The sequence below is a fragment of the Ursus maritimus genome, unplaced genomic scaffold (genome assembly GCF_017311325.1).
Source record: "Ursus maritimus isolate PB19 unplaced genomic scaffold, ASM1731132v1 scaffold_59, whole genome shotgun sequence".
NCBI lineage: Eukaryota > Metazoa > Chordata > Mammalia > Carnivora > Ursidae > Ursus > Ursus maritimus.
This window is the reverse complement of record NW_024426763.1, coordinates 17,013-27,482: the sequence shown is the minus strand read 5'-3', so window position 1 is coordinate 27,482 and position 10,470 is coordinate 17,013. Positions and strand designations below refer to the sequence as shown.

Sequence of the window (10,470 nt, the reverse complement as noted above, 5' to 3'; positions counted from 1 at the left end):
TGATACTGACTTAAGATGTGAGATAGGGAATGGGATAGGCTGGTGATAGGTAGTAAGGAGGGCACGTATTTCATGGTGCACTGGGTGTTATACGCAACTAATGAATCATTGAACTTTACATCATAATATAATAAAAAAATAAAAAAAAATAAAATAAAATGTAATAAACCAAAAAAAAAAAAAGATGTGAGATAGGCATTGTCTTACCAAGCAACTAACAAAAACAGATGCTGAGTAAATATATTTTAATTAGTAAAATAATTAAATAAGGCACAGTAGAATAGAAAAAACAGAACTAGGACTACATTGGTCTAAGTTACCATCTGCATCCATAACTGATTTTTTGACATGCATAAATTCTCTTTGTGTTTTCCATTTGTACAGAGTTAGTAACAGTTATAGCTAAAGATGCTAAATGAATCTTGAAAAAAATGGGAGTTAGGGAGCAAGTTATTTCCTGAAAGATAGGTATTTGTGGGTTTCCTCCTCTTTTTAGGTAAGTTTAATCAAATTTTTTTCTGGATGAGCACATCTTTGGAAGCACCCCACCCCGTGCAGGGGCAAATGACCAGTATTATTTGAGGTGGTCAAGAAAGGCTTTTTTTTTTTTTTTTTTGAGAATTTATCCACGACTTTGGCTGTAGGGAGGTTGTGGAAATGGCACAGCCCTTCTTATTATTCGTCAGGACAAAAACTTCTCACAAATCAAGCCCTGAGCAGTGTCTCCACTTTGGAGCAAAATTATCCTACAGGGAATGTCCTAATGAAACTTTTCAAGCTATTGGACACCAGCATAGACATGAAAACCTAAACTGAAACTGGTTCTTCTTAATTATCTCAGAATAATGGATTCAAAATTAAAAAAAAAAATAACACTTGGAACTCAGAACGGGGACATACAGCTAGCTGGTCCTGACTACTTACTAGGTACCACTCATTGTGCCCTTACAATGTGGTAGGTCCTGCATTAGGTACATATTATGTATATCATCATATCACGTAGGTCCCACCATGCCCTGCAAGGGAGGTGTTGTTATCTCCTTTTACAAATGAGGAAACTGAGGCTCGGAGAGGTTAAGTACCTTTCCCATGCTCATATAGCAAGTTGTAGTGGAGTCTGGATTCAAAAACAGGCTTCATAGACTTCAGAGCCCAAGCTATTCACAGCTCTATTGTGGCCTTCTCAAGTTAGAGTAGTAGTTATAACTTCAGGGTAATTTCCATTTGCACTGCATTATAAAAAGCAGTCTTTCCATTCATTATCATATGCGATAGTCACAGGAAATTGTGAGCCTGCTGGGCAGGAACTGAAGGAGTTTGCCTTTTCAGATTGAATCACTTATTCAGAGGTGGAAATGGGATCTTTATGTTTAATTTTATCTGAACTCTTCTGAACTTTCCCCCTCTGTCCCTGTACGGTTTATTTTCTCTCTCTTCCTTTCATTATCATAGTATGTGTGTGTGTATCTATCTATCTCTCATCTATCTATCTATCTATCTATCTATCTATCTATCTATCTATCATCTATCTATATTTTTTAAGTTGTCTCCACATCCAGTGTGGGGCCCAACATGGGGCTTGAACTCATGACCCTGAGATCAAGACCTGAGCTGAGATCAAGGGTCATAAACTTAACCAGCTGAGCCACCCAGGCACCTCAGTATGTGTCTTTTCTATTTTCTCTTTTCCTTGTGTCTTTCTCTCTTTTCATATTGCTTTCTACTTCCTCTCTTCCCTATTTCTTTCTACCTCTCAGATTATTGCAAAGCTTCATGAAATTCAGTGTTAGGTGTAGGTTTGCAGAGAAAAGTTTCCTCATCCCCAAGCAAGGTATATGTTTTAGAGGATGGGGTGCCTCTGAATAGAGACCATTAGTTATGGTTATTATCAGTTTTGATATAAGAGATAAATATTCTTCTGTGTGTGTGGAATCTATTTCAAAGATGGCAGAGAAACAGTGTCAGAGTCACTGGTTCCTGAGTGTGGAGTGGTTATTAACCAATGTTTCATTCTGGAAATATTTACGGACTTTAACACTTAGTAACTTAGGGCAATACAAATAAAACTTTTAAGGTATTATGGTTAATAGCAAAAGACTACAGTTTACAGATTAAGGTGTTTCCCCCTCATATTTAAAAGGACACAGCATGGGGCACCTGGGTGGCTCAGGCAGTTTAAGGTTGGACTTTCAGTTTCGGCTCAGGTTGTGATCTTGGGTTTGTGGGATCCAGGCCTGTGTCAGGCTTGTACTCAGTGAGGAGTCCCTCTCCCTCCCTCCCCCTTCTTGCTGTCTCTCAAATAAATAATAAAATCTTAAAAAAATAAAAGGGACACGTTACATTCCATTCTCTTCCTGAAATCCTTGACTTTACTGGATAATACTGGTCCTTCCTTTGAATTTCTTTCTTTTTTTTCCTCACACATTCAGCAAATAATTTTCTCTACTGTTTGTATGGCATGTATTGTATGCTACCTTATGTTGTAGCTATCACATGTGTAATTTATGTCTTTCTGATGGGTTTATTGAGTTTGTGACTTATAGAAGTTAGAAACCAAAACCAAAAACAAACCCTGACCATTATGTACTGGAACTCTCAAGGAAATCTTTATAAAAATAATTGGGAACATTATTTGACTTTTGAGAACAGCCAACTATAGAGAGGCAGAAATGATGATGTGATAAACGAACTTCTTTCAATATTGTACTGCTGTTGGGTTCTTCCGAATGAGCACTAAAATGAGAAGAGTGAGCACTCGAAGTGTGGCAGCAATAAATGATGTCATTTCTTGTTTGTTTGTTTGTTTGTTTCAAGTTTTTATTTAAATTCTAGCTAGTTAACATGTAGTGTAATATTGGTTTCAGGTATAGAATTGAGTGATTCATCACTTACACGTAACACCCAGTGCTCATCACTACAAGTGCCCTCCTTAATGCCCATCACCCATTTATCCCATCCCCCCACCCACCTCCCCTCCAGCAACCCTCAGTTTGTTCTCTATAGACAGTTAGGAGTCTCTTATGGTTTGCCTCCATCTCTCTTTTTTTTTCTTCCCTTTTCCCCTATGTTCATCTGTTGTGTTTCTTAAATTCCACATATGAATGACATCACATGGTATTTGTCTTTCAAAAGATTTCATTTCTGTATACCATTTACTTCTAACATTTAATTGGTCACGTTATTGTTGTATGTAGTTATTATTGTCATGCAAAATAATTTGTGCAAATAATAGGTGGTTTGTATAAATGCTGTATTTGGTGTCAGTTTTACCTCAGAAAATCACATTTTTAATTATGATATTTTACTCTTCTTTCTTAGGTTATATTTCACAGGAACAGTAGTTTCTGGATCAAGAATCCAGAGACCTAGGCTCTGGTCCCTGTTCTGGCACTTATGTAACTATAAGCAATTCAGTTTACATTTTTGAATCTCAGGCTTTTCATCTGTGTAATGGTCAGTCTGGAACAGGCTGTCTCTTAGATAGAAATATTGGTATGATTTCACTGGGTGAGTATGCTTTCCACACAGAAGTCTCTATGTTTCATCAGTAACCCATGCATATTTATCCCACCAGTCCTCTTCCTCCCATCTGTCTCTCACACAATGACAACACAGGTGGTTCCTTTTTCTCCAGCCCAGGCTCAGAGATTTCTGACTGAAGAGCTTCAGGCTATAGAAAGCGTGTGTCTTGAGACTATGGACTGTAGACTCAGGAGGTGACAGCAAAATCATTTGATTCAGTTGCATATGGAGAGACTCAGCTGAGTATTGGCGAGCTAGAATTGGGGTCAGATCATAGTGAGCGCTTTTTTAAGTTTTGGGGTAGAGATATGTTTTAGGATAGATGACAATATCAACTGTATTTTTTATTTTTTGAGAAGATTCTTCAAATTCCTGGAGCTGGGTCTGCAAAAGGAGAAGAAATGTCAGTAAGCCTGTATTACATTCCAGCACCTTCTAAAGGAATAAAATTTCATCAGCTGTTTTCAGGGCTTACCCTCTACTGGGGAATTCATTATGGTGGGTATTTGGACAAAGCAATGGAATCTTCTCCACCACTTTCATTCCTTCTCCTCCCAAATACAAAACATAGCCAAAACTTAAAAGTCACTAACCCCTTGTTTTTTAAAGATTTATTTTTAAGTAATCTCTACACCCACTGGGGGCTTGAGCTTAGAACCCTGAGATCAAGAGTTACATGCTCTACCAACTGAGCCAGCCAGGTACCCCAGCTACCAACCCTTTAGTATCTGCATGTGATCAAGCCAAGGTGATAACTCTGGTGCCCTCCTATAATATTACTGAAGTTTGACATTCTTTTCATTTCAAAATGGGCTAAAGCTTAAAAGTACAAATGATCTTGGAGATAACCATATACCTGCATGGATTTCAGACACATTGAGTACGATGATGTCAAATATCAGAGCAAGTTACAATAAAGTACCGAATACTTTAAAAAGATGGAGATACTACCGAGCAGAAAAAGGGAGTGGATGGCTGAATCACTGATGAAGAAAAATGTAATATTTTAATGTTTCCAAGTGCTGGCCATAAGCATTTTATATGTGTGGACAAATAGAAGCTGTTTCAGGTGTATTTCACATTCCTTGTGGTGATATAGGGCCATGCTTTAGCAGAAACTAGGGCGAAATCCCAAATACTTGTATATATCTTAGGTCCTGATAAAAGTCTTGCAGGGCCAGGTGTTGGTTCCAGAGGGAACTTTATTGAGTCGAGTGGCCAGTAGAGATCTCTGTATGATTTTGATAGTACTTTTAAAAAAAATGGGAAGATGTAGTTGATGAATCTGAGGACATTATGCTAAGTGGAATAAGATAGTAAAAAATAAATCAATACTGTCTGATTCCACTTCTATGAGGTTCCTAAAGTAGTCAAATTTATAAAAACAGAAAGTAGAATGGTGTTTACCTGGGGCTGAGGGTAGGGGGAAAGGAATTATTGTTTAATGGGATTGAGTTTCAGATTTACAAGGTGAAGTTCTAGGGATCTTTTCCACCACAGACAAATATACTTAATAATACTGAACTGTACACTTATGCAGGATTTAGATGGTAAATTTTAATGCTGTATTGTTTTTACCACAATAGAAAAAATGGGAAGATTCAGGAAAGCAGTGAACCTGATCTGATGTGATGAAATAAAAACATGAAATTCTATCTTTGATAAAGCCCATTCCTCTCCTTTTACTACTCTCATTTGGTTTTGGTGTTTTCTTATTCCTCAGTTTCATTGCCCCTAATCTCAATCTGTGTCCTGTTCTACAGTGTGTTTCTCCTTAATTCATTCCTATCTCATGTTTCAGAAAACTTTCACTCCTAAATGGTGATCCATTGATTAATCAGTTTCCCCACAATCCTACTCCCTGAATGTAAACTGTACAGAGAGAAGAAATTGAAAATGATCATAAAAGGGAGATGAAATGTGTTGATATAGGAAAGTAGAGTCAGATATAACTTGTAAAACTATAATTTCCCTTTGTGCGTAATTAAATTTTATTTTCACGTACTATCTCTTTGTCTTTCATGAGCAAATATACCTTCTTGCTTATATATTCTGTTTCTTGTTATAGGCACCTGTGAAGCTTTTCTTCTTGCCAAATTCTCCTATTAATTTTAGGCAATGAGAGGTTTTCCTGATAGTTCCAATTATAATATGATCTCCTGAGTTGTGCTTATGTCATCATCATTGTCACCATTATCATTATTACTTATGAAGTCTGAAGAATTGGATTACCAGGTAATTCTCATTTGTAATGCAACATAAATAATTAATACCACTATAATTCCTGATAATCATAATTTCTTCCTCACATTGTTAGTTCTCATGATTTCAGTGGCAGCCCAGTTGGCTGGATCCACGGACGGAAGGAATCACTCAGTGTGTCTGAGTTTGTGTTTCTGGGACTCACTCATTCATGGGAGATCCAGCTTCTCCTCCTGGTGTTCTCCTGTGTGCTCTATGTGGCAAGCATGACTGGAAACATCCTCATTGTGTTTTCTGTGACCATCGATCCTCACATTCCCCCATGTACTTCCTACTGGCCAGTCTAGTCTCTCTTTCACTGACTTGGGGGCCTGCTCTGCCACCTCACCCAAGATGATTTATGATCCTTTCAGAAAGCACAAAGTTATTTCCTTTGGAGGCTGCATTGCCCAGATCTTCTTCGATCCATGTCATCGGTAGCGTGGAGATGGTGCTACTCATCACCACGGCCTTTGACAGATATGTTGCCATTTGTAAGCCTCTCCACTACTTGACCATTATGAGCCCACGAATGTGTGTTTTGTTTCTGGCTGCTGCTTGGGCTCTTGGCATTATTCACTCACTGTTCCAACTAGCATTTATTGTTAATTTACCCTTCTGTGGTCCTAATGTATTGGACAGCTTTTACTGTGACCTTTCTCATCTCCTCAGACTGGCCTGTACAGATACTTACAGATTGCAGTTCATGGGCACTAGTCAACAGTGGGTTCCTTTGTGTTGGCTCTTTCTTCATACTCCTCATCTCCTACATCTTCATCCTGTTTACTGTTTGGAAACATTCCTTAGGTGGTTCGTCCAAGGCCCTCTCCACTTTGTCAGCTCACATCACTGTGGTATTTTTTTTCTTTGGTCCAACCATGTTTATCTATACATGGCCACATCCCAGTTCACGGATGGACAAATTTCTTGCTCTCTCTGATGCAGTTCTCACTCCTTTTTTAAATCCAGTCATCTACACATTCAGGAATAAAGAGATGAAGACAGCAATGAAAAGAGCTTTCAGGCCATTAGTGATTTTTAGAAAGATTTTGTAAAAAATGCTGTAAGATTTTTATCGTGATCATCATGTAGCTTGTATCTGAAATTTTAGAATTGGCTTCTTTAGTGATTCTGCAATTGATTTGTGTTCCACACCCTTTAAGAATGCTCCTCTTTCCTTAGAATCATGAAGACTTAGACAAATAAAACCTTAATTGAAAACTTACGTTGATTCATATGGGGTTGCACATATATGTGCTACTTTTAATAATTTCTTTGCCTCAATTTTTCAGTTTATCATTATTCAATTTATCTACATACTTTCTTATAATTTTCTCTTCGATGTATCCGACATGCTAATTATTTACTTACAATTGATAATCTCCACTTTTATCAATAATGGATCTTTTTCTTATTCCTTTGGTGAGTTGGGAAATATTCATATCTAATTTAGGTTCTTTTTTTTTTTTTTTTTACAGATTTTATTTATTCATTTGAGAGAGACAATGAGGCAGAGAGAGCGCAAGGAGAGGGAATGGCAGAGGGAGAAGCCGACTCCCTGCTGAGCTGGGAGCCCGATGTGGGGCTTGATCCCAGCACCTGGAGATCATGACCTGAGATAAAGGCAGAGGCTTAACCATCTGAGCCACCCAGGCGCCCCATTTAATCCAGGTTCTTCAGGTCTATTACAAGCTAACTTTTGCTTTATGATTTGGAGGACATAGTTATCTTGTTCAGCAGGAAAATTTTGTGTTCAGATTGTTCTTCAAATAATTAAAAACAATCTGATTTCAGACTAGAGGAGTACTGATCTCTCCTGCTTCATTGTGTTCTCCCTTCACCCCTTTCTTTGATAATCTTTTTCTTAGATAATTGCCTCACGATCACTCAATATTTTTTCTATTGGTGAGGTAACCCTTTCTGGGAAGAATTTTGAAAAGCATAAACCAATGACACCTTCTGATTTTCTTTTGATCACATACATATGCACATTCATGAACCAGTAATTCATTCTTTATTTTTTTGTTCTCTAAAAAATTTTTTTTTGGCTTACTAATATATGGAGTTGTGCTTACTCTATATCTGGCATTGTTTCTAGGAATTCATGAAACCACCCTAAAATGGATGGCCTAGAAGATTTTATATATATATATATATATATAAATTTTATATATACATATAAATTTATATATATAAATTTATTTTATTTTAATTAAAATTTTTAAAAAATTTTATTTGAGTGTAGTTGACAGATAATGTTACATTAGTTTCAGGTATGTAGCACAGCAATTCAACTTCTGTATATGTTATGCTATGCACACCATAAGTGTAGCTACTAGCTACCATCACCATACAGTGTTGTTATGATACCACTGAGTATATTACCAATGTGGTGCCTTTTATTCCCTTGATTTATTTACTCTGTGACTAGAATTCTGTGTCTTCTACTCACATTCACTCATTTTCCCCAGCCTTCACTCCCCTCCTCTCTGGAAAACCATCGATTTGTTTTCTGTATTTGCAGATCTGATTATGTTCTTTGTTTGTTTATTCTCATTTTATTTTATTGAGTTTTTAAAAAGTTTATTTAAATTCCAGTTAGTTAACATACACTGTAATATTAGCTTCAGGTGTACATTATAGTGATTCAGCACTTCCATACAACACCCACTGCTCATCAAAAGTGCACTGTTTAATCCCCTCACCTGTTTTATCCATACCCCCCACCCCCATTCTGGTTACCATCAGTTTGTTCTATATAATTAAAAGTGAAATAATATGGTATTTGTCTTTCTCTGACTTATTTCACTTAGTATAATACTTTCTAGTTCCTTCCATGTCATTGCAAATGGCAAGATTGCATTCTTTTTATGGCTGAGTAATATTCCATTATATATATATACACCACTTCTTCATTACTTATTCATTAGTCCATGGTCACTTGGGCTACTTTCATAGCTTGGCTATTGTAATAATGCTGCTATAAACATCGGGGTTCATGTATCCCTTCGAATTAGTGTTTTTGTATTCTTTGGATAAATACCTGGTAGTGCAATTGCTGGATTGTAGGCTAGTTCTATTTTTAACTTTTTGAGGAAACTCCATCCTGTTTTCCAAAGTGGCTGTACCAGTTTGCAATCCCACCAACAGTGCAAAAGGATTCCCCTTTCTCTGCATCCTCACCAAGTTGCTGCTTGTGTTGTTGATTTTAGCCATTCTGACAAGTGTGAGGTGGTATCTCATTGTAGTTTTTATTTGCATTTCCTTGATGATCAGTGATGTTGAGCATCTTTTCATGTGTCTCTTAGCCATCTGTATGTCTTCTTTGGAAGAATGTCTATTCATGTCTTCTTCCCATTTTTTTAACTGGATTATTTGTTTTCTGGGTGTTGAGTCTGGTAAGTTCTTTATAGATTTTGGATACTAACCCTTTATTGGATATGTCATTTGCAAATATCTTCTCCCATTCCATAGGTTGTCTTAGTTTTCTTGATTGTTTCCTTCTCTCTAATGAAGATTTTTATCTTGATTACATCCCAATAGTTTATTTTATGTTTTGTTTCCCTTGCCTCAGAAGACATATCTAGAAAGAAGTTGCCATGGACAATGTCAAAGAAGTTGCTGCCTGTGTTCTCCTCTAGGATTTTTATGGATTCCTGTCTCAAATGTAGGTCTTTCATCCATTTTGAATTTATTTTGTGTATGGTATAAGAAATTGGTCCAGTTTCATTCATTAGCATACAGCTGTCAAATTTTCCCCAAAAGTTCTTCTCATTTATTGAAGAGACTTTCCCATAGGATATTTTTTCCTGCTTTGCTGAAGATTAATTGACCATAAAGTTGTGGGTTCATTTCTGGGTTTTCTCTTCTGTTCTATTGATCCATGTGTCTATTTTTGTGTCAGTACCATACTGTTTTGTAATATAACTTGAAGTCCAGAATTGTGATGCCTGCAATTTTCCTTTTCTTTTTCAAGATTGCTTTTAGTGCTTGGGGTCTTTTGTGGTTCCATATAAATTTTAGGATTGTTTGTTCTAGCTCTGTGGAAAATGTTGGTGGCATTTTGATTGGGGTTACATTAAATGTGTAGATTGATTTGGGTAGTATAGACATTTTGGCAATATTTGTTCTTTCAATCCATGAGCATGGAATGACTTTCCATTTCTTTCTGTTGTCTTAAATTTCTTTATCAGTGTTTTATAGTTTTCAGAGTATAGGTCTTTCACCTCGTTGGTTAGGTTTTTGGTGCAATGGTAAATAGGATTGAGTCCTTAATTTCCCTTTCTCCTGCTTCATTATTGGTGTATGGATATGCAACAGATTTCTGTATGTTGATTTTGTATCCTGTGACATTAGTGAATTTATTTATCTGTTCTAGCACCTTTATTGGTAGAATCTTTCAGGTTTTCTATATATGGTATCCTGCCATCTACAAATAGCAAAAGCTTTACTTCTTCCTTGCTACTTTGGATGCTCTTATTTAATTTTATTGTCTTATTGCTGTGGCTAGGACTTCCAGTACTATGTTAAATAAGAGTGGTGAGAATGGACATCCCTGTTTGTTTCTGACTGTAGAGGAAAAACTCTGAGTTTTTTCCCTGTTGAGGATGATAATAGCTGTGGGTTTTTCATACATGGCTTTTATTATGTTGAGGTATGTTCCTTCAAAGACTACTTGTGGAGGTTTTTTTTTATCATGAATGAATA

At 36.7% G+C, this 10,470-nt stretch overlaps 1 pseudogene; it reads left to right on the top strand.

The window, feature by feature from the left end:
• Window positions 1-5,822: 5,822 nt before the first annotated feature.
• On the top strand, window positions 5,823-6,818 carry LOC121100937 (annotated as a pseudogene).
• The last annotated feature ends 3,652 nt before the right edge of the window (window positions 6,819-10,470 follow it).